This window comes from Rhododendron vialii, chromosome 12a (genome assembly GCF_030253575.1).
Source record: "Rhododendron vialii isolate Sample 1 chromosome 12a, ASM3025357v1".
NCBI lineage: Eukaryota > Viridiplantae > Streptophyta > Magnoliopsida > Ericales > Ericaceae > Rhododendron > Rhododendron vialii.
The window spans coordinates 1,581,782-1,607,318 of record NC_080568.1 but is presented as its reverse complement, the minus strand read 5'-3'; the positions used below and the strand labels follow the sequence as shown (position 1 = coordinate 1,607,318).

At 45.5% G+C, this 25,537-nt stretch overlaps 1 non-coding gene across 1 annotated transcript; it reads left to right on the top strand.

Moving 5' to 3' along the window:
• Window positions 1-471: 471 nt before the first annotated feature.
• On the top strand, window positions 472-579 carry LOC131312172 (small nucleolar RNA snoR100). The gene has a single exon (XR_009195749.1). It is a non-coding gene; the product is annotated as a small nucleolar RNA snoR100 (small nucleolar RNA).
• Window positions 580-25,537: the final 24,958 nt, after the last annotated feature.

Genomic DNA, 25,537 nt, shown 5'->3' with positions numbered 1-25,537 from the left:
AAGTTAGTGAGTAAAAATATAATGATGATTTCTCCATAGAGGATAAGTAGAAAAAGTGAAGGTAAAAGTTGATGTGAAATGTATAATGACGATGTTTTCTTAATAAATTGAAGTTACGAAGTGGAACACTTAAAAAGGGACGGAGGGAGTAATTGTTACTTAGAAAAAGACTTGCATCAAATCTCAACTTCAGGAGCTCCTTCCATTTGTTTGGCAAATAAAAACCCTCCTCCTTCGTCGAGCTTCAGCTATAATTTGGCATGTTTATGTGAAGGCATTTTCGACACCACACACTACATACTCCGCTGGCGAAGGGGAAATCCATGGTGATAAGGTTCCTCAAGCCCAACTTCACTCACCGCCTGTCATCTTCTTCGAAATGCCAGCACATGTTGGATTTCTAGGTCTGGGAATTATGGATTGGCATGTTTGTAGATGTGATCTTGTGTGTATACCGATGTTTTGGACTATTAACGAAGGAAGCATGGTAATGTGCATATAAATTGATTTGGGTCTCCAGGCATGCCTTCTCTGATTTCATTTGGCTTTGATTTAGAGGCATGGTTCCGCAGCAAAACAGATATAAGGGAGCCACTGTTTCAGTGGTATTCTATGAGCTGCCACTTTGTGCATATTGCCAAAGGTTAAGTTTGTCTCAAATCCTCCCCACCCATATCCCAATGATTGGGGACTAAATGGGTTCTGTTGTTATTGATGTTTATAGATGTGATGTAACTGTTTGGAATAGGACAGAGAGCCAATGTGGTCCCCTTATTTCACTGGGTGCAAAGTACAGCAGAAAGTTGTTGGTATACTTGCTAAATTTACTTGTCTTTGCATTATGGTGTATGTGGTTAGGGCTTTTGTTGCATAATCCAATATCACATCCAGCTAATCATTTTACAATCCCCAATCCTTAAAGAAATTTAGTTTAAAGAAGGTTGTTCCGAGAGAACTAAAATACTTTCTAAAAAATGCTGATCGGTTGTGGCATGTGCCCACATGAATGGAGTGAACCATGTATAACTGGACCAATACTGCTAGAATCTTCTTCATGCCCTTCCCAATAATGCCTCATACTTAGGTTTTCCCTCCAGTCGAACCCTTATCATGTGATTGTTTTTAATGCTTTTATGTTGCTGGAATCTTTGATTGATTGTTTCCATGTATAAATCATCTCTGTTGCAAAAAAAAAAAAAAATGTATAAATCATCTCCCAAAGAAGTAGCTGGATCCTGTCATGTCACATTTTCCATGCTCGCTGATCTTGAAAGTGCCGTGGTTTTTTTTTTGCTTGTGTGCTCTGCCAATTTTTTTTATATTTTGATTTCTCAGTTGAACGTTGCTTGTGGAGAGCATGGAGCTTTGAAAGCAATGAGTTTCAGGAAAAAAGGTATTATTTCCTTGTCTTTCTTTATGGAAAAATTATGAAAATGAGGGGTCAGTCCACTGTCAGGAAAAGTGGTAATGTGCATAAATCAGAGATGTTTGTGAGTCCTAATATGAGGAAGGGTCATAAAGCTCTTTCGAGGCTGGTTTTGGGGATTGGAATTGTGTTCAAGCCTTGGGGTAAATCTGGGTTCCACTTCGGACTTCTCATGTGAGAAAGGTGTTTTATTCTATCATACTGTTGATCGATTTAGAAGCCATTTGGCTAGTTGGAAGTTGTCTTTTTTATCATTTCCAGGGAGATTGATTTTAGTCAAGCACTCTCTTTCGGCCATTCCCACTTATTTGTTCTAAGTCTTTCAGGTTCTGGAGTACTTGGTGCGAGAGGTTAGAAGAATTATCATAAAGTTCTAATTGGGAAAGGGTGAAGACAACGGTGTTTGCTGGAAGAAGTGGAGGGATTTGCATAAGCCGATGGGACTATGTGATCTTGGGCTAAGAGATTTGAATTGTTTTAAACAAGCTTTGCTTTCCAGCAAGCTTGGAGGTTGGTTTATTACCCAGATTCTTTGATCGAGAGGTTTTATTTCGCAGATATTGTTGGAGGCAATAGTTTCTGAAATGCAGAGCTTCCTCTGGTTGCTCTTGGGGCTGGAGGAGTATCCTTCAGAGTCGTGATCTGCTTCTTAAGAGTGTTGGATGGAGGGTAGGAGATGGCTGTAAGATCATGAGCATGGAGACCATGGAGCTGGAGCTGGAGTGCAAAAGGAATGAGTCCAGGAAAAGGGTACTATTTCCTTGTGCTATCTTTTATGCGAAGCACTAGGAAAATGAGCTGTTCATCCACTGTCAGCACTCTTGGCAGCATACTGGTATCCAATCATTCTTAGGCTGCCATTTGCTGTCTTAACTATTTTGCGGCCATTATTTGCTCATTCTGGTAAGTGATTTGTTTTCTCTTTCTCTTTGACTGTTGGATGACTGTTGGTTCTATTGCGATCAATATTCTGGCTAGTAGTTCTTCTGAGAAAGCTCGCACGATTAAATAGGGCTACGAATGATATTAGGGCCAATCTGAGTAGTTGTATTGATGCTCTTTCGAATAGTGTGGTTAATTCTTAGGGTAATTTGGGTATTGTGGGCAATTGGGCTAATAATGCTGTTATTTCTCATACTCAACTGATTTCGAAGGAGTCTCATGTATTAACTTCTTCGATATTCTTGATTAAGCAACTGTTGAGAATAGGGACCATTTACAAATTGCTGTAGATGATACTCCTACTGTAAGGCAGATTAAGCAGTTGACTGCTGAAAATCCGAGGTTTCAGAAAATTCTTAGCGATGCTAACAAAACCCTAGTTTCTGCTGATGATGTTGCTGGTAAACCTACTTCTTGGAAGGATATTCTGACACAGGGTGAGGGTGGGAATAAGTCTCATCGAGTGAAGCTGGGTTTTATACCCCCTATCTTTACTCATGACAGAATTCTTGTCTCTCCTCCTCCAGAGATGGAGGAATGGGGATGCTCTAAATGGTAAAATCGTATTGTTGTCTACTTCATCGATAGGTGATTAGAAATCGGCTTTTGCTGCGGTAAGGAGTATTGCGCTGAAAATATGGGCTAGATTTGGTATCAAGGCAGTTCTTCCGAATGATCCTGGTTTCTTCTTCTTATTATTTGAAGGGGATAAGTACAGACAAATAATAGAAATGGGTCCCTCCAGTAAAAGGGATAGTTTGGTTAATTAGATTGCAGGATGAGTGTCAATCTCATAGCTTGGAAGGTATTGCATATCCTTCTGCTAGTGTGGGAATGGGCTTTCCTCCGGGTAAGAAAGGGAGGGGAAGAGGTAAAGGTAAGGGTCCCTCTGGAAGGAAGTAATTGCCTCTTTAATTTCAGGATTGGTAAGTGGAATATTAGGGTTTGAATGACCCCTTGGAGCAGAAGGATGTTAAAGCTTTGTTTATGGAAAATAAGCTTTGGTTTTGTGGAGTTCTTGAAGCTAAGGTGCTTAGGGAAGATATGGGTGATATCACTAGTCATTGCTTTCCACAGGGTTGGGTAGCTGTTGACGATTTGGCTTCAGTGGATGTGGCTAGGTCCGCTAGGATCATTAATGGTTGGGATCCTCACGTTCTCAGGATGACTATTCTAGTATTCTTCATACTTCTAGCCAAAGGATTTGTGTGAAAGTAAAAGTTTTTGATCATGGGAAAAGTTTATTTGTTTCTGTTCTTTGTTTCTTTGATATTGAAAGGTGTGTTGGTTTGTTCAATCAATGGAAGATAGGAAAATAAGGATCCGTCTGGATGGATGTAGATTTCAGATCAAGAGGTTTGACATATAATTCAACGAGAGTAGCTCAAATTTGGATTTGATAATTTGGATTTCGAGACTGAGTTCATGAGCTTTTATTATCATGAATTTGGAATTACTATTTGCTAGGCTTCCTGAGCTTTTATTATCATGGATTTGGAATTACTATTTGCTAGGCGTGATTTGAAATAGGCGGCGTTTTGGATTTTGGTATGTAAGGAACATATAGGCTTGTAGGCTTATAGCTAACCCTCTCACATTAAGTACAGTTTGTTTAGGATTTGAGTATCTTATAAATTTGGCCACTGATTACATCTTATTGCGTTCCTTTTATTTTGGTTAATCTATGCTCGATACATCTTATTTGTGTTATTTTTATTTGGTTAATCTACGCACTAAAGGAGAAACTCTTTTACTGCTCCAGCCAACTAATCTTAATGTGCTTTCATAGAATGCAAAATTTTGCCAAGCACTGACATAGTTTTGCGAGAGTTACACCATGAACATATCCTTATTGTGGTCAGATGTACACAACTAAGGCTTGTCTCCTTTTTCTTTGGCTCGAAATGATACATTGAAGCCTCTTTCTTCCGCTCGAATTTCAGTATTGTTTGTTTAGGAGTTGATAATCTTGATAAATATGGGCACTGATTACAACAACCAATCTGATTTCTCTCTGTTTTTACGCAGAGAAATATATTGAGAGTAAACTGGCATATAAGTACCCAAATGCTAACCTTTATGTTCATTCGAAACTCTCTCTCTCTCTCTGGTTTACACAAATTAGGGTTTTGACTTGTGGAGGTATACAGCCATGGCTATAGGCAGTCCTAGCTCCACCATTGGTGGAGGAGAGGGAGGAGATGAGGTCCCAGCGGTTGCTACTTTGGAGGAGCTCTTTCAGTTGCCAGACCGAGTGGACTACTTCACTAGTGCGGGACAGAGGTGGTCCGTCCTATTCCAGAGCACGTGGAGCATGCTCTTCCTGCTGATGTCCAGCATGTCGGGTTTCTACTTTTCTTTATTTGATTTCAGTCTTCATTTCATTTGCCATTTTTTATGGAATATTTTATGGGTCTCAGCATCTTTAGGTGTCTCGGGAGTACATGGAGGAGTGTTTTTTAGCTGGCCACAGAGTCCTTATTAGACAAATGATGGTTTTTTGCCCAACAGCCATTTTGATTCTGTTTTCTAATTCAATTCCCTTTTTCATATTTCTAATGTGCGGCGTCCTCTCTTGCAGATGGGAAGCAGGAGGGTAGCGTCGGCCCCTGCCGTTAAAGTGTCAGCAATGGGGTGTAGTGCTCGTGTTAGTTCTACTCCGGCTCCATCTGGTGGGAGAAGTGGCAACAATGGTGGAGACTAGGAGAAGTCAGAATTTGATAGTATAGAGGCTTTGGCTTCGGGGCCTTTAGCCAAGAAGCCCCGTCGTGAGATTTAGTGTTTCTTTCTCATTTTCTTTTTGCTTGTAGCTAGTATTAGGGTATGTCAAATGTATGACAGAGTTCAGAGTTGTTTATATCCTGCTGTTTGTGTGGATAGATAGGTGGACCTGTGGATTCACACTTGAGATCTTTATACGGATTTTTTTTTCTGTCCTTTTTTGGCGATAGGATGAAAGACCATGACTGTTTGAACACCATGTATTTCGTGCTATTTGTAAGGAATGCCAAAAATACTTGTTAGCGCGAACTCGATCTATTTTACATTGGCCTCTCCTTTCTAACTCGATCTATTTTACATCTTTCCAACTCGATCTGTTTTACATTGGCCAATGTAAAATAGATCGAGTTGGCGCTAACAAGTGTTTTTGGCATTCCTTTCAAATAGCACGAAATACATGGTGTTCAAACAGTCATGGTCTTTCATCCTTTCATAAAAAAAAAGCCTTTCGTCATCCTTTCGTAAAAAAAGGACAGAGAACAATATCTGTAGAAAGATCTCAGGTGTGAATCCACAGGTCCACCTATCTATCCACACAAACAGCAGGATATAAACAACTCTGAACTCTTTCATACATTTGATATTCCCTAATACTAGCTACAAGCAAAAAGAAAAGGAGAAAGAAACACTAAATCTCACGACGGGGCTTCTTGGCTGAAGGCCCCGAAGGCTATACTATCTGATTCTGACTTCTCCTAGTCTCTGACATTGTTACCACTACCTCCACCAGACAGAGCCGGAGCAGAATTAACACGGGCACCACGCCCCATTGTAGACGCTCTAATGGTTGTAGGGGCTGATGCTACCCTCCTGCTTCCCATCTGCAAGAGAGGACGTTGCACATTAGAAATACGAATAAGGGAATTCAATTAAAAAGGAGACTCAAAATGGCTGTTGGGCAAAAAACCATAAGCTGTCTGATAAGGACTCTGTGGCCCTGCTAAACAACGAAAACACTCCTCAATGTACTCCTGGGACACCTAAAGATGATGAGACCCATAAAATATTCCACAAAAAATGGCAAATGAAATGAAGACTGAAATCAAATAAAGGAAAGTAGAAACCCGACGTGCTGGACACCAAGAGGAAGAGTGTGTTCCACGTGCTTAGGAATGTCAACGACCGCCTCTGTCCCGCACTAGTGAAGTAGTCCACTCGATCCGGCAACTGAGAGAGCCCCTCCAAACTAGCAACCTCTAGGACCTCATCTCCTCCTTCTCCTCCACCAATGGTGGAGCTAGGACCGCCCGTAGCCATGGGTGCACACCTCCACAAGTCAAAATCCTAATTTGTGTAAACCAGAGAGAGAGAGAGTTTCGAATGACCATAAGGGTTAGCGTTTGGGTACTTTTATGTCACCCAATTCATCGCGTTTGGGTACTTATATCGATTTATATTCCATCAACTTGGTGGGGATGCAAGGAGCTCAGATGGACATGTTTAACATGCAGGTTTAGTTCCCAATCTCAATGCTTTTGGATTTTACATCCTTTCATTTTCGAAGATTTACAACTTCCGTCATACGCCGTAAACAGAAGGGAATTGGACTTGACATTCACACTTTGGGGATGACGATTATGTAACAACCCTAAAAGTACACTATTTTTATTGGAGTAAGATAATTATATAGATATTTTAGGTGAGAGAAGATAGAGTTAAAATTGAAAACCAGTAGTGCATGTGTGCTGCAATGTGTAGGCTAGAATGGGTTTGATAAGCAAAATGTGAACCTAGTCATCTTATGGTTGTACACATGGTATTCTAAAGAGACTAGTTCACTAGACTTTGGTTTAAATAGGGTTATTTGTAAGGATAATCCATAATGCTTTGGAGAAGTAGGGAAAACGTGAGGGGCAGTAGGTTTTGTAGCATGGCAAGTTCTTCATAGTAGCTTTTGTGAGAAATTCCATGGCGAGGTGATATTCAGGCATAACTTAAGGTACCGGGTAATGTGCAATACATTCTTGCCTAATCTCTTTGCAAAGAGTATTCTTTGATTCTCTCATATTTGTACTCATTTGATCTCTATGCTTATTGACTTGATTATTGTCACTTTTTGTATCGTGACACATAAAATATTTGGTTGAAAGCCATGGAATAGATTGGTACATATGCAAGCCCACCAAACCAGAGAAGTATGAGAAATGTATGATTGACTGCCCTATGGGGAGTCCAGAATGTTTATTGGGACCAAGTGCCCAATATAGAGTTTTGACCTAGGTGGTGCTTGACATGTTACCGGGATGAGCCGGGTGTTAGGCTACAAATGAAAATCATTTCAGAATGATCCTAATTGATTTGTTATCCTCGTTTATTGAGCATATTCTTATTTGCCAGCCAGGTTTAGAGCATCTCCACCACTTACTCAAATTTTCACTCAAATTTGAGTAAAAATCTGAGTAAAAACTTTATTTGGTGTTGTGTGCTCCAATCGGTAAAATCAAACCCAAGTACAAATATGCACACATTTGAGCAGAAACTTCATTAATGGCAGAGTTGTAAATTTGAAGTTGTGAAATTTTGCCTTAAAAAATTTGAGTAAGGGTTTGAGTCTTAACCAAATTTGAGTCTAACTCAAATTTGGTATAGGTTTGGGTGAGGAGTGGAGGAGGGTTATGGGTGATTTTTACTCAAATTTGAGTTTGAGTCAAGATTTGAGTAAGGAGTGGAGATGCTCTTATTGTCCTCGTATTGCATGTACTACCCGAGCGTTTTATATTTTTCAAGTACAGAACAAGTTAATGGGGACCCAAGTTGAAGTATTGAAAGATTTAGTTTTAGAGATTATTTAGAAATCTGTATGATTTTGGTGGTTTTTAGCCCACCATGTATACTTTATCTAGAGGACTTGTAATTATTGGAGATGTATTTATTTGGAGGCAACATAAAAATTCGGATCATCACAGATTACCTTAAACTTCCTGTTCTAAACATGACCTATGCGGTAAACAAAAACGTCATGAATTCTTTAAATTGTACGCATATGCCTGAAGAAATTGTGTAGAGGAAAAACGAAGTCACATGCCGTAAATATATTTTGGAATTGCATGTGAATTTTTTTTTTGCCCTCTACATTGCTAATGTGCCATAACTTTGCACTTAGTATGGTTGTGCTTCAGGGATATGGCAAATCACTTTGGTCTAACTGACGTGAAGGTTGCGCCCCCAAAATGACGTATTTTATCCTAAAACGAAATTACCAGTGAGGAAAACTCTAAAGGAGGCGTCCATCCAAACCGAGCTCAAGTTTTTTCTGGGTTTTGAAATGGGTATTCTTCAGCAGGAAGCGTGTAATGGGGGTAAAACCTTATGCTGACTTGGTTGTAGTGTTATGATAGTGGGGGAAGATCTGTAATGGTTAGATGATTTCTATGTTTCAATCGTACAATAGTAATGAAGACATAAGCATCTTTTTTTTGGATAATAGTACTAATAATAAGATGAAAGCTTGATGGCTACTTTAGAACGTTCAGTGATGATTATATGTTGGCCATTTTCGTGATAAAACGAGCAGTAAAGCATGTACATGTGCTAAACAACGTGACTTCCTGTAAGCTACGCCGGGGAGGTTTTCTGTCTTCTGGAAACAAAATGGCCACGGCCGTACGAAATGGTGTGCGCCTAACAGAAGGTAGTGTGTGCCATGTTTAACAGATTGGCGCTGGAATCCCTCTCAAGTCAAGGTACAACTTGGTTTGACACCAGTCAGCTTACACGAAGCCACAAAAGGGGGACAAAACACATTATAAACACATATTCTGCACTTGCAGTAGATCTGGGCGCACGCCAAGCAAACTGGCGCACGCAAGAAGTATGTAGCGCATGCTAATAACAAAGTATTGTGTGCCACATCCTGGGTTACAGCTTCAACTATCAGTCGGACTGATTATCATGGGTTTTGGTTGCAGTCCTGGCCCAAACGGCTCCCCATGGTGCTACATCGAGAATATGAGGTAGATCATACCTCTTGACGGGCTATGCAAAGCCTTGTTTTCCTTCCTTGCGCCTTCAAGAACAACCTCCTTGTACGTGGAAGTGTGTAGGAATGTGTAGAGGTGTGTGGGCACGCTTCACTCACTCACTACCTACCCAAACCTCACCATTAATAGAGGCTTTATCTCCATAGACACTACTTAGCACACTAAAGGTACTATTCACGTGTACACCTCTTTCCTTTCTACCATACCCCTTTGCAAAGGTAGGTTTTGGACTCTTCTCTCTGACTTGCTCAGTATTTCCAACTGACCAACCTGTTTTCAGGCTTTTTTTTTGTTGTGTTTTATAGGCGAACAGGCTCTACGCAAACCATCAGGTCCTACCTATAAATGGCGCTCACCACTTTCTAACTGGCGCGCAGTACTTCAAACTAGTGCACGCAGCTTTGCCTGCGCTACCTGCCATGACGTGACAGGCCCTGTCAAATCAACGTACATCCCCAGGGAAACCAAAAGTAGTGCACATCACCTTCCAATGTGGCGCACGTCACTCTCTCCCAAATCTTAAATTCGGCTAACTCTGCTCAAATGTCTCTAGACCTAATGCATTTGGTTCTTTCAGGCTCCGGAAGGATTACAAGTGTGTGGCCCCTCTCTTCCGGCTCGAGTCCTTCTTTCGTTGGTTCAGTGGTCTCCTAGCCTTCTCCACGCAGCCTGCACGATGAGCGCACGACTAAAGACCAGGCCGGGGGTTGTCCCGGCAAGGCCCTCCGGCGTGAGGATGAGTAATGTGTAGAGAGAGTAGGCAGAAGATTATCAGAGAGTATGTAGTAGCATGTACCTCTCTAGGGTTTTCACTGCTAGGTATTTATAGAATCTCTTCACTTGCTCTCCAAGCACTAACACGTGCCTTGCACAGGTCAGGCAGTGTCATCATGACGTCACCAAATAGATCTGGTAACCGTTTTTAGGGCTGAGCTGGCACACCCATGTGCGCTCATGATCATTGCTTGTTATAACCGTCTTTACACGTGGAAAAATATGCAAAACCAGCGGCTAGCCGTGGTCGGCAGTGGCCTCGCCCTGCGGGTGGCCGAACACGCCTTCGTCGATCGGGCGTCAGATCGACAGGAGAGGACAGTCACAGGTGACTTGCCGTGGAAGGTGGCCGTCAACGAGACGATCCGACGACGAGTCCGTGGTCAAGGAAATGGCTGACGCAGAACAGGGACGGGAGCCGTGCTGAAGATGCGTGCTCGGCAAGGCACGGGCTCGGTCGTTAAGTAGCGAACTCATGTTCGGCCTGCTACAATAGCCCCTCAATCTCAGTCGTTGCCAAGTGCACGGTTGGGATTGATGTTAACTTTGGCCGAGCATGGAACTCGGTTACTGGACCGAATTGAGCCGAGCCTAAAACCTTTTTCAACAAAACGGCCAACGACGGGGACCAATGGGGGTTCGCCAGGTGTTGATTTCTTGTTGGGTACGGCTGACAGGGAGACGGTGGACACGCGTGGAGCTCTGCCAACCCGTCTCATCAGGCCACGCGTCAGATGATTATTGGCTGCAGGTTCGGCGGTACAGTGACATGGGCGGGAAACTCGAATCTCAAACCCCCACGTCTTTATAAAGAGCTGCAGTTAGAGAGAGAAGCCACCATTGCTTTCTCTCTCTAGACCTCCATTGCCAGAGCTCCGTTTCTTGCCCGTTCGCGTTCCAGCCTTGATTCTCAGCAGTTTTTCATCAAATCTCGTTGAATCTAACAGGTAAGTGTTCGATCTTTCTTCCTCTTGTGATTTGTGTCGTTTTTCCATGCTTTCCTTTCTGCTTCCTTAGGTTTTTGGGAGTTTTTTGTTCTGAGTGAACAGTAAGAGGTCTGGAGATTGGACGACTGTTCATCTTCGTCTTCGATCTGTTCTTCCGAGCACGAGTCTTGCAACGACGCTCGTACTCGGCCATGTTGGGATTTTCCGAGCCCAATTTTTGAACGCGGGCAGGCCGAGCCCCATTTGTACGCGGGCAGGCCGAGCCCCATTTGGAGTCCTAGTATTTCCCGAACTTGAATCTTGAAGAGACGAATCGGGTGAGTCAATAGGGTAGCCGAGCATAGAGATCCCTTGCCTTCTAGCCGACGACGAGGTCTCTCATTGTTTTCTTGTCTTTGTTAGGTCTGGCTCACCCACCCATTGTCATCTCTTCCGACTCTGAAAGCTCAGGGGAAGATTCTGGGGACTCGTTTTTCTGCGAGTGGTTGGAAAGACACAGACGCCAACACCAAATATCATCCATCGCCTCAAATATGTCATCCGACTCATGTGACTCGAATGCCGAACGCGTCTTTGAATACGGCGCCGACGAGTTTGTAACCGATCCTGAAATATCGTTCACACCATCTACTCATTCCGATGCCGAGCCTCAACTGGGACCGGAGGCCGAGTCTAGATTCGTCCCACAGGCCGACGCCCCAACCCCTATCCTTTCAGGGTATAGTGAGTCCCAATCCGAGGGTAGGGGTCTAGACGATCTTTATGAGAGGGGCCAAGTTTGCCCCTATGCCCATTTCTTCACTGGAAGTGCCAGGGAGTACCAAGACTTTTGCCGAGAGTACAACATCCCAAATGACTTAATACTCAACCAAGTGGCGAGCAACAGAATCACGGATACGAGAGGGGACCATCCCGAGCATATCACAGTCCCGTTGATGGCGATATGCGAGGCTGGTTTGAGGTTCCCTCTTCATCCTTTCTTGAGGGAACTTCTTGCTCGGTTCAGCATCGTTCCACATTATTTCGCGATCAATAGCTACCGAATAGTAATGTCGGTGATTAAGCTGAAGGAGCTTCACAACCTTGAGTTTACCGTAGCCGACCTTTTCCATACTTATATTATGTCTAGGCACGGCCAAACCGAGCGTCGATACTTGTCCACACGTGGCAAGAAACAACCATTGGTAGATGGTTTGCCCGACACTGACAAATGGGCAAACTTTTATGTCGAAGTGAGGGGCAACTTTGAGTTCGGCGACCAGACCGTACGTAAGTATACAGTGCCGAAGACAAAAGACTTTCGAGGTAACCATGTTTCTTCTGCTCAGCCGACGTTAACTTTTCCTTTGATGCATGTGATTTTCCTAACATTTGATTGCTTTTGCAGATCACCGAGCCATAACAAAGACTCAGCAATCTTTGTCTGTTGAGGCGCACGTTGACATCCTCCTATCTCAAGCTTGCAGGGATGCGCCGACGCTTCTTGGATACGAGCCGTCATACAAGGGCAAGCTAAGGAGGAGAGGAAGGGAGGCGGTGCCCAGCACAGAAGGTCAGGGCCGAGGAAAGAAGACGAGGCAGACAGGAGGCAGTAAGCAGCCGAGGGTGAAATTGCCGACGTTCAGGAAACCGGCAGAGTTTTGGTTTGGAGAAGAACAAGCCGAACATCCAGGAGTTAACGTTCCATTAAGAACTCTCGTGCCCGATCTTGCCAGTGACATGGGCCGTCGGAACGTTGTCCGTGTCAACATACGAGATGGCAAAGCGGTTCGACAGGAATCTGGATTTGCCGAGCCTGCGGAGAAGAGGCAAAAAGTCACCCATGACTTCTTCCCGACCAAGCCACCGAGTTCAAATCCGAGCGAGAGGGAGAGGGCAGAGTCGTCAGCGGCTGGTGGCTCAAAGACAGCCGAACGGCCTTTGGGTTCGGCCAGCACAGTCGTTGGTCAGGAGTTCTCTCCGTCATACGCCTTGGCCGATGGCAGAGTCGTGACTGTGGAGGATTCTGTGAAAGCCGAACCCGGTTTAGCCACTGCCATTCTTCAAGGTCTGGCATTGCCGAAGGATATGCAAAAAATCCCTCAGGGTCTCCAGCCGAGTTTGGTTAATGCTGGTGCTTATCTTGTTCAGGTATCATCCGACCTTGGTTATTTTATTTCACTTTCCATCCTTGAGTATTTATATGCCGACGCTTTTTTGTTTATCAGGCTGGACAGGCTTTGTTGCGCTCATCAAAGGACGCCGAACTTGTGGTCGCCGAGCGTGCTCGATTTCATGATGACTTGAAGGTCGAGCGAGAAAAGGTGAGGAGCTACAAGGGAAGCCTAAAGACTGTGAAAGCACAGGTGGCCGAGCTCGAGAAGGAGAGAGATGAGATGGAGGAGAGAATGAAAAAGGCCGAAGGTGAAGTGGCCAAAGTTCTGAGGAGGGAGAAGAGGAAGATGAAGGAGGTGGATGGGGCGGCGTACCAAGCTGGCTTTGACCGAGCCGGTGCCGAGTATATGCGGGAGGCTCGGTCCATGGTCAACGACGCCATCCGCATGAGGATCCCCATCGCCTACCGAACAGGGTACAAGGATGGGGTGAGTGCAGCTTGTGGAGTCATGCAGCTGGAGGCTGACATGAATTTGACCAAGTCTATTCCAGCCCCAGTCACTCCTGAGCTTGTATTGCCGTACACCGAAGACGAGTGTGCACCCCTCCCTCCCGAGCAGTTTCCTGACAGTGATGATGAGGTCGAGGAGGTTTCTGGTGATGGTGGTGAGGTGGGGGCCGCCACTAAAGCTGCTGTTGGTGAAAAAATTGTTGAAGATGCTGGAATGGTCGTTGGGGATGCCGAGCACGAACCATTGCATGTTGATAGGGATGTCCATTCTGAAGGTGGTGCTGGCGGTAGTGGTGCGGCGGTCGGAGTGGACGCAGCTGCGACCGGAGCTATTGCCGAGGATACTGCCCAAGGTTGAGGCTGATGAAGTCGGAGCCGAGGCTGAATTTGCTTTTACTTGTCAATTTGCTGTTTTCCTTCAATTTGTACTTTTGTTGGACTGGACGGATCCGTGTTTGGATTTTGCCGAGCCAGGTGTATTGAAAGCTGGAACTTTTCACCGAGGTTGAATACTTGATCTTTTGAATGAAATGACTTCTTTTTGCAATGCTTTCTTGAATCTGTCTTGCTTTATTTGAGATTTGTTTGAGATCATGGTTTGTTGGCCGAGCTTGGATCAATGCATTATTTTTGTTAGATGCCGAGCCTTTGCCACATTAGATTTGTGTTAATGTGAAAGTTTGTCGGGCCTTGGTTTATGGAGTAGTAGTTACCCTGTAGCCCCCACTTTGGTTTGGGTTCGGCCTTATGGCAGGAATTCTTGTCTGATTGCTTAAGTTACAAACTGTAGGTGTTGCCGAGCTTGAACCAAAGTAAAAAAGGTATAAAGAGAGCTTGCCGAGCGCGTGTTTTGGTCTCGGCTAGTTGCTAATATAGTTAGTGAGATTTTTCGCCAAAGTTGTGGACATAACCTTAGTTTGGGGCTCGGTAGATTTGTCTGGTCTTAGTCTGGATGTAAAGTATTGAATGTTTGTGGGTGGTTTGCTCACCAAGACGTGAGTGTAACCGGGCTGTAGCCGACCATATCGTCTTGCTAAGCCAATTCCGAGCCCAAATTCCAGCCATATTGTGTGTATCTGGGCTCGATGGACCTGATGTCTGTTTTGCTTCTTTGGGCAGTAATAGTGGCCGAAGCAGAGGCATATGAGCCGTTTGTGGGTGTGACCGAGGTCAACGTTTGTGGTCGGCCAAATTAGCCAAGATAGTATATATTAACAAAATAACTCTGAATTGCAAAATGAAAGCTTGTCAGATAAAATTTCTTTGATTCTTCAATCATGAAGTACATGTTGAAATTGTAAAGACATGGCCGAAGCCGAAAGAGAAATAGGATAGGTAGTGTCCGAACATGTGGCACACTTGTTGGGGTTTTGGTTACATGTATGCATTCTTGAGGTTCTGTGCATTCCATGGGTTACTGAGAACTTTCCCATTCATGTCCTCAAGCACGTAGGCACCTTCACCAGCGATCCTGACAATACGAAAGGGACCCTCCCAGTTGGGTTTGAACTTCTGCTTCTTGCTAGCTTGCACCACCTTTCGCCAAACCATGTCGTCTGGTTTGAAGGTTTTGGTTCGAACACTTCTGTTGTAGCCTCTTGCAACTTGTTGTTGGTATTCGGCGAGCTTTAGCTTAGCGTCGTCACGTTTTTCTTCTGTCAAAATCAATTCTTGTTCCACTGCATCTTCATTGGCCTTTGGATCAAATTTCGCAGTCCTTAGAGTGGGGAACTTGGACTCCAGTGGGATTACTGCCTCCATGCCAAATGCCATTGAAAAGGGAGTTTGGCCGGTTGAGCGCCGAGGTGTTGAACGGTAAGCCCAGAGGACACGTGGTAATTCTTCGGCCCATTTTCCTCTCTTGGAGTTCAGTCGTCGCTTTATCCCAGCGCAGACGGTCTTGTTTGTGGCCTCGGCTTGTCCATTTCCTTGTGGGTATGCTGGTGTGGAGTTGAAGAAGCGTATCCCAAATTCTTCACAGAGGCTGGTCAGGTCCTTTCCGACAAATTGGCTTCCATTGTCTGATACAATGGCGTATGGAACTCCGAATCTTGTAACAATGTTTCGCCAGACGAATCTGCGAACGTCAGCTTCTGTAATTGTCACAAGGGGTTCGGCCTCTACCCATTTGGAGAAGTAGTCCGTTGCGGTGATTAAGAACTTGAATCCTCCTGGAGCTGTTGGTAGTTTTCCGACAATGTCGAGCCCCCATTGTGCAAAAGGCTAAGGGCTGGTAATAGGGGAGAGGTTCTTGGCGGGTTGCTTTGGTATAGGTGAAAATAGTTGGCAAGGTCGGCATTCGCGAACAACTTCTTCGCAGTCTTTCTTCATGTTTTTCCAGAAGTAACCTTGGCTCATGGCACGTTGGCAGAGGGAGCGGCCGCCTGAGTGACATCCGCAGCTGCCTGAATGAAGTTCTGTCAGAATGTCGGGCACTTGGGTTGGGTGGACAACGAGAAGATACGGTCCGGAGATGGATTTCCTGTATAATTGGCCGCTTTCAGAAAGCCAGTAGTAAGCGGCCTTGTTTCTCACACGGTAAGCCTCCTTCTTGTCTGTTGGGAGGGTGTCGTGCTTTAGAAACGCAACGATCTCATCCATCCAGCTGGGACCGAGCTCAACGTTGAGTACCTCTGGAGTGGGCTCGAAAGACGGACGGCCAATGCTGCTGAAGTTGATGGTTCTGAATTCTGAGGCAGTGGATGCCAAAGCGAGGCCAGCAAGCGCGTCCGCGTGGGCGTTGTGCTCGTGATTGATCTGCTCAATTTTGAAATTGGGGAAGTTGGTGGTTAGTTCGGCTACGGTTGCCTGGTATTTTGACATCCGCGGATCCCGAGCCTCATAGTCACCAAGTACTTGGTTAACTATGAGTTGGGAGTCACAGAAAACGACAAGGTTGGAGACATCCATGGCAATGGCAGAGCGTAGGCCAGCTAGGAGCGCTTCATATTCGGCTTCGTTATTGGTGGCGGGGAAGTCGATGCTGATGGCACTTTCGTGTAGTGTTCCACAGGGGGAGACTAGGACGACCCCAGCCCCTGCTCCGTTGCTGTTTGACGCTCCGTCGACATGCAGACGCCATATGTTGCCTTGGAAAGGGTGCCAAGGAGCTGGTGACAATTGATGCTCGGCGATGCTTTGTGTTGGGATGGGTATATTGAGGAGTTCAGTGTCTGCTGGAGTAAGCTCAGCAATGAAATCTGCAAGAACCTGTCCTTTGATTGCCGTTCGTGGTTCAAAACGGATATCAAAGTTTGCTAACTCAACTGCCCACTTGGAAACCCTGTTAGACAGATCCGCTTTTCGAAAGAGAGCTTTGAGGGGGTGTTCTGTTAGGACGACGATTGAGTGTGATTGGAAGTAGGGCAGGAGCTTCCTGGCCGCTGAGACGAGAGCAAGGGCTAACTTTTCAAGCGGTAGGTAACGGGTTTGAGCTGGAAGGAGCGTCTTGCTTGTGAAATAGATGGGCTTGTCATCGGCGCCTTCCCGCCGTACAAGTGCAGAGCTGGTTGCGTGGGCGGACACGGCGAGATAGAGATAAAGGGTTTCGAACTCTTTGGGTTTTACCAACAGCGGGGCCGATTTCAAGTAGTCTTTAAGTTCGGCAAAGGCTGAGTCACAGTCCGGGGTCCATTCAAAGCTGCGTCGGCTTTTGCCCTTCAGGGCGTGGAAGAATGCGTGGCATTTGTCTGAGGATTTGCTGATGAATCGGTTGAGAGCCGCTGCCATCCCAGTGAGCCTTTGAACTTCCTTGATCGTTCTGGGTGGGCACAAATTTTGAACAGCTTTGATTTGGTTGGGATCGGCCTCGATACCTCTTCGAGTGACCAGGTGTCCGAGAAATTTCCCAGCGCTTACCCCGAACGCGCACTTCTCAGGATTTAGCCGTAGCTTGTGTAGCTTGAGGATGTCAAAAACTTCGGCCAAGTCTCGCAGGTGGTTGGATTCCTTCTTGCTTTTGATGACTAGGTCGTCAATGTAAGCCTCCACAGTGTGGCCGATTTGTTCTTCCAACATCTTGAATATTGCTCTGTTGAATGTTGCCCCGGAATTCTTGAGTCCAAAGGGCATGACGCGGTAGCAAAAGATTCCATACGGCGTGATGAAAGTAGTTTTCTCCATATCGTCGGGGTCCATGGCAATTTGGTGGTAGCCACGGTAGGCGTCCAGAAAGCTAAGCCGAGCATGTCCTGCCGTTGCATCCACAAGTTGATCAATTTTTGGTAGTGGGAACCAATCCTTTGGACAAGCGTCGTTGAGATTGGTATAATCCACACAAACTCGCCATTTGCCGTTTTTCTTTTTGACAACCACAGTGTTGGACAGCCATGTCGGGTATTGTACTTCTTGGATGGCGTTGGCCTCCAGCAGACGTTTGACTTCTTCGACGACGGCGTCGGCGTGTTCGGCTGCAGATCGCCGTGCCTTCTGGATGACAGGTTTAGCGTCCTTCTTGATGTTGAGGGAGTGACTGATGAATTTCGGGTCGACCCCCGGCATTTCGTTGGGGGTCCAAGCTAAAACTTCGATATTTTTCTTGAGGTATTGAAACATTTCTTCGCGGTCAGCCTCGCTGATGGAAGAGCTGATGAGGAAGAATCGGGAGCCATCCTTGTTGATCGGCATCTGGACGAGGTCTTCCTCTGCTTTGTCTTCTGCTTTTTGGCCGACGTCGTCGGTTACTGCCATGTCGGGGACTTCAACCCATTGTACTTGTTTGGCTTTGGCGGAGTTGTGGACGGCAGAGACATAGCACTTTTTGGACGCCACTTGGTCGCCTCGCAAATCTTCCTATCGTCCTGTGGCGCCGATGAAGCGGACGACCTGGTGGTAGGTAGAAGCAATGGCTTGCATTCCGTGGAGCCAGGTTCGGCCAAGGATGGCGTTGTATGGGCTTGGTGCGTTGACGACGATGAATTCGACGGTCAGAGTTTTTGAGCCGACGACGACTGGGAGGAAGATTCGGCCCAGCGGCCAGACGGGTGCACCGTTGAAGCCGATGAGGGGTACGTCGGTAGGTTGTAGGGCAGACTCAGGTAGGTCCAGCTTTTTGAAAAGGTCGTAGTACATGACCTCTGCTGAACTTCCTTGATCGACAAGAATGCGTTTGACGTCATGCACTCCAATTTGGACGGTTACGACGAGAGCGTCGGAGTGTGGTGTTTGCACACGTTCAAGATCGCGCTCGGTAAAAGTAATCGTCCATTTGGGCAACTCTTCTGTTCGTGGACGTTTGGATCCAGGTCCTACTGCGAGTACCTGCTTGGAAGTTGATGCGCGGCTAAGGTCGGCCTGAAGAGTTGATTCAAATTCCTTTGACACTGGACCGTGGATAACGTGTATTAGTGGGCGCTGTTCATTGGGGTTGGGATTTGTCTGCCGGGTGGGCGTTTTTGAGCGGTCAATGTATTGATCGAGATGGCCTTGAGTCACCAAACGTTCCAACAGTGCCTTGTAGGGGGCGCATGCCGTCGTGTAGTGGCCGAGCTCATTGTGATACGAGCACTTCTTTCTTGGGTTCTGATCAGCTTGGCCATTGTCTGTGCCGAGCTTGCCCGTCGGCCACTCGAACCATGGTTGCCTCATTATCTCTTTCAGAAAAGACCAAATGGGTTCCTTGAAGTGGGTGGTTTCGGCCACGTAGTCATGCTCTTTTGGCTGGCGTTTTTTCCCTTCTTTGATGTTGTGCACCTGCTTCTTGGCTTGGGGGTGCTGGATGATTGCTGGTGCCGGCGGTTGGGCTGTGGCCGAGGTGAAGGATGCTGTCAAGCTTGGGATGCCCTGGGCCGCACGGTCCGCATAAAACTCTTCAAGAGCACAGAATCTCTCCACGACGCGCATTAATTCTCCCATGCCGTGTGGTGGGCGGATGGCGAGTTCGTCTAGGATCTTGCTGCCGGTTTCGAGACCGTTTTTGAAAGTACGCGCAGCCCAATATTCATCGATTCCTGGAATTTCGTTGAACAGCTGCCAATAACGCTCGGCGTATTGTCTTAGTGTTTCATTTGGGAGCTTCCTCATCTGGGATAAGGATTCAGGCTCCTTGGCTGTCCTGTTACTTGTGATAAAGCGGGTGTTGAAGGCGCGTTCGAGGTCAGCCAGGTTCCGTATGGATCCAGCGGGCAATTTATTGAACCACTGGAGTCCAAGAGAGCCAAGGCTGGATGGGAATGCTTTGCATTTGATTTCATCCTTCGTAGTGCACAGCTCGATGGTTTGGCGAAAGTGAATGAGGTGAGTGTAAGCTTCGCAGCTGCTTGGGTCAAACTTCGTGAATTTTGGTAGGTGGAAATTGGGTTCGGCGATGGTGTGGATGATTTGGGAGCTGAATGGTGAGATACCAAGGTCCTTTAGTTGCCGTTTAAATCTAGGACGCGGTGGTTTGCCTAGCTCGTCCGTGCGTGGCCTCTTTGGGTGCTTCTCTCTTTCTGATGTTTTCTCGTGTACTCGGTTGCGAAGCTTGTCCCGCAGATCCGTTGTTTCCCTTCGGGGGCGGTCGACGGACTTCTCTTTGTTGCAATAGGTTCTGTTCCCATTCTCCGCCCCTTCGATCCGTAAGCCTTTGCCATTACACCGAACATCGTTCTCATTATCCAAGTTTTCTGGTGGTATCCCACCGAGGCGTTCAGAGACGTGGCGCCTGGTTTCGACGGAGTCTCGGCTTCGGCGTGAGGCCGTTGTGCGAGAGAACTCCGCGCGACCAGTCGAGTACGTGCTCGTGAATGATTCGGTGTCCCTTGTGCGGGTTCGCTCGTGGTGGGATCTCGAGTGGTGTGTACCAGACGTTGTAGGTCGTTTGTAGAGGATGATTTCTCTGGCGTCCCCTTTTTCTGGCGTAAACCCAAGGCGGTCTTTGACAGAGACGCGGTGGCCCGCTTCGTTGGGGTGGTCTCGGGGCGGCGGAAGAGGAGGAGGAGGAGGAGAATTTCTTTGCTTCCGTCGTCCGCCTCCGGTAGATCTGGAGGCGGCTGGGGTTGCGTCCTGCATATGTTGCTTCATCTGGGCCACTTTCGCTCTTAGCGCTGCAAGTTCGTTGTCCCTTTCGTCGTCTCGTCGTTGCAGAAGGCGGATGTAGGCCGTTGTTACGTCGTCTGCGGCCGGAGAAAGCCCAGAATCTGGGGGGAGTGAGATGGACATGTGCCTTTCTGAAAACGGTGGGAGGATTGCATTTCCACTGGTGTCTTTGGCCCCCGAAACGGAAACGTTTTGTGGATCTCCGCCCATCGCTGTTTGAGTTTTTGACCGTCTTTTTAAGAGGAATGTGGTTTGGAAAAGAGTTTAAGCCGTTTGGATCAGAGGCTGAGAAGGATTCACGTCGGGTTCACCAATTGTGTGGCCCCTCTCTTCCGGCTCGAGTCCTTCTTTCGTTGGTTCAGTGGTCTCCTAGCCTTCTCCACGCAGCCTGCACGATGAGCGCACGACTAAAGACCAGGCCGGGGGTTGTCCCGGCAAGGCCCTCCGGCGTGAGGATGAGTAATGTGTAGAGAGAGTAGGCAGAAGATTATCAGAGAGTATGTAGTAGCATGTACCTCTCTAGGGTTTTCACTGCTAGGTATTTATAGAATCTCTTCACTTGCTCTCCAAGCACTAACACGTGCCTTGCACAGGTCAGGCAGTGTCATCATGACGTCACCAAATAGATCTGGTAATTGTTTTTAGGGCTGAGCTGGCACACCCATGTGCGCTCATGATCATTGCTTGTTATAACCGTCTTTACACGTGGAAAAATATGCAAAACCAGCGGCAAGCCGTGGTCGGCAGTGGCCTCGTCCTGCGGGTGGCCGAACACGCCTTCGTCGATCGGGCGTCAGATCGACAGGAGAGGACAGTCACAGGTGACTTGCCGTGGAAGGTGGCCGTCAACGAGACGATCCGACGACGAGTCCGTGGTCAAGGAAATGGCTGACGCAGAACAGGGACGGGAGCCGTGCTGAAGATGCGTGCTCGGCAAGGCACGGGCTCGGTCGTTAAGTAGCGAACTCATGTTCGGCCTGCTACAACAAGTACTTCATTTTGCTTGCTTAAGGCTTGCTTTCATCATCGGTGAGACATTTGGAACACCGGTTTAGCGAATTTATCTGGGTCCCAAAATAAGGTGTCTACACATTTCTAAACTTGTTGATAAGAACAATTCTGATGTTTATTTCTCTCTTGAATTATCTCTTACATTTATTCTTGGTGGGCTCGCAAAATTCGAAGGTATTTGAGTCTTTCTTCGTTAGTGCATAACGTAGTTAGACAACAGTTTGAGACTAGTGCGTAACCCGGTGGACGAATATCGTCTTAGGGATAGCGACAATGTAACGTGACTTGAAGCATCTCTATTTATCCTCTTTCATCTGCTATATATGGCGAACTTGTACCAACAAGTCTTCGCTGCAATCAATCTCAATTGAAGAAATTATGGTTGAGTAGGAAATTTAGAAAGAAAAAAAAGTGCAGAGAGAGAGTGCGTGTTGAGACAATTTTCAGTTCACTTGAGCTTTTGAACTGCGAATTTACTGTATGTAGGCTGTGCTAAACCAAACCCATAAATCTTATAACAATTTACTATATACAACCTAACAAATATCCATGAACTCCCCAAATTCCCCTTCCCTCCCCACCAGCCATCTCCTCCCCTTCCCCCTTCTCTGTCTCACCGTTCTCTCTTCTCCACCACCTCTCACCACCACCACCACCACCACCACCACCACCACACCACACAACACCAAAACCTAATAATTTTCCCTAACTTTCTTCTTCCCCATTCTTCTACGTTCACTACCACCGGTACAACCACACCACCAACGGGCCAATACCACCACCGCACCATGTCACCACCACCGCACCATGTCACCACCACCACCTTCATAAATGCCGCACCACCACCATCAATTGCGTCCCACCATCACCAACACCACCTCCTTCAAAAAAAATCTTGACATGTTCAGATACAGAAAGCCGAAAAATTTAGAAAATTTCAAGTTTTAAAACTCGAAAATATTTACAAAATTCGGATTCTAATACCTGAAAATCTTAGACATATTCGGGTTTTGATATCTGAATGGGTTCAGAAATGATTTCATACTTTAAAATCCGAGAATATATGACACTTTCGAGTTTTAAAACTTGAAACCTTTATAACGCATCTTCAAGATGCGTTATATATTTTTTTCTTTTTTTGTAAAAACGCATTTTTTGCATGTGCGATGAACAATTCATACTTGAAAATTCAAAAAATGTCACGTTCGAGTTTTAAAACCTAAAAAAGCTTATGGGTTTCAAATTTTTGAATCCGAAACTATAATCAATATTAGAAATTGATGTTCAAAAAAATTTCAATGTTCTTTGTTTTAGTTTTGTTGGATCTTTAACCTTTTGGTTCAATTGAACACAGGCGCTATCAGAAATTGAGGGAAATTGATCTTCATTTCAGTTCTAAGTTGGAGGTGACAGGAGCTGTCAATGGTGGACGTCGAACAACCCCTTCTCATTGTAGTTCCAAATAAACGCAGACGATGTCGAACAACCCATTCTCTCTCCGTCTCCGTCTCCATCTCCCTCTCTTGAACTAGGTTTGATATAGTGTGGCCAAGTTTAGATGGGATGTGGAGCTTGGAACCGGTGGTTATGGTGGAAACTGGGAGGGAGGGAGGAACCGATGGTGGTTATGGTGGAAACGTGAGAGGGAGGGAGGAAGATGGGTGGGTTGTGCTTAGTAATCTTAAGGGTATTTTTATCCATTTTTAAGAGCATTTTTGTCTGAAAGTGATTTATTTTAAAACAGGTTACATACAGTAAATTCACAGTTGCAAATAGTTAGACCCTATCTAAAACATAGTTGTGATTGCAATGGAAAAGTAAAATAGACTACGCCTAGAAAAGAGGTATTGTGCTTTGATTACATCCAAAACGATCCAGTATGGTAAATTAAGATGGGCTATGTCAGTTTTTCAAGGAAATTGATTTTGGCACTCCACTTTAGTATGCAGACGCTTCACTTTGTTGATGAAGCTACTAGTAAGTTCACGTTAAAAAGGAAGCGTCTGCGTACAAAAGTGGAGAGCCAAAATCAAAATCCATTTTCCAATTCCATCAAATTATTTGGCACACTGCTAAGGCTTGTGGACATGGTGCGTCATTGTTGAGTTGAATCATCAAATCGAAAGACTTGTGCAGTAACATAGTTGATTCACCCTGAAAGGAGCCTCATGGATAGAGAATTGTTTGAGCAATTAATAGTGCAACTGACCACATTTGGTACTCAAAACCATTTAATATGTCGTCCTTGGTGCATTGGTGGAATATATGAGAAGTGCGGTTGTTCTTAATAAGAGTAAAAATGTACAGATGTAGTCAATCCAAATGTATAGAGCGAAAACATACACATTTAGGCAATCCAACATACATTTGTTGCGTCTCTTTCCAGTATTTTGATGTCTATTGCTACAAGTAATATCTCAAGTGGTTCTCATGATTGCAAGTTGCCAAGTCGATTGCACAAATTTTGACATTTTTTTGGAGCATTAGAAGTCTCAAGAAATGCTAAATGCACACGAAAAATGATCTAATTAGCAATCAAACTATGCGCGCCCGGAGCGCAGCCTATTTGCATGTAGGCGCATTCAGACGGTTAAAAACACACTAATGCGCCCAGGGCGCACCATGATTGCGCCTGATGCGCCTTTGATGAGTGATTCCCATATCCGAGTGGGGCGCAAAAAAATGGCGCCTCAGGCGCATATGACACAAAAAGTACTCCTTCAACAACACCCACGACCACAATTTTAACCTGTCAACCTCCACCCTCTTATCACTGCCACCACCAACAATCACTACTCTACCACCACCACACCCCTACCACCTCCGTCGTCGTCATCTCACCACCAAGTTGGAGATGATTCAGCTTGAGCTTCATAGCCTTCGGGCTGTTGGGAATCCTTTGAAACCAGTGCTTCTAAGTTCTGTCATGCTCTCTGACATTTCTCCCGGACTTATCGGGCCATTTCCATGCATTGATCGCTCCATTGCTCTGTTCGTGCTTGTGATAATTCTCCCTTTCGTTCCTCTCTTGTCTTCTTTCCATCTTTTTGCCCTTCAATGATTAGAATTTCTAAAAAGTATTTAATTTCTTGAACTCCTTGAAGGTAAAATCATTGTATGCTTAAATGTGTAAATAATTTTGAATCATAACTACTTGAGTTAGAAAGTAGACTCAACAAACTTTTAAATGGTTCTAACCACGGTCAAATCAAAGTTCGGGAGTTAGTATAGCAAACCGTGGAGTACGGGACTTACTTTGCTATTTGAAAGTTGCGCCCGGGGCGCGACACAATGCGCCTTAGCCGCGTAACTGAACAATTACTACCGCTACCGCCACTGCACCACCTCCACCACTGTCACCTAACATACACTACCAGCGTAACCCTGCCTCTCTCCAATGATCAATAATCACAAGTTTTAGTGAGGGTAGTCAAATGGCAGTGGTGGTAGTGGTAGCGGTGTGGTTGTCATAGTAGTCGATTAATTGTGTTGGTGGTGTAGACAATTGAATTTTGCTAATTCGAGAGTGTGTGGAAAGCCCTATAAGATTTATTAACTCTTACAGAATGAAGGAATATTCTAGAATTCGGAATGTGTGTTAGTAATGAAACTTAGAATGTGTAGAGCTCGCGCAAACATGTTTAGCTTTAGTGGTCTAATGATATTTGAATCGGTCTTCTTTTAACCAACTTTCCATAAAATCATACTTCTTTAACTCTAATTTTCCTTTTCATCATATTTTAGTAGTTTGAAAACCCTATCTATTCGTTCATAATTGATCTTGATCCGATTTCAAATGATTATGATTCGAGCTTTTTACCGAACTAATTTGTTTTTCGACCCACTAAGGGTAAAATGGTAAATATCCTTTGATGTAGAAATGATTTTCGATAAAAACTTCGGTAAGAAATAAGATTTAACAAGGTTTCCAACGGTTCTAACCACGCTCGAATCAGATTCCGGGCGTGTCCGTGTCGAGCCACAAAGTAATGCGCCTGGGCGCAAAGGAGTGCGCCTGAGGCGCATTGTAATGCTGCATAACATGTTAAACTTTGCG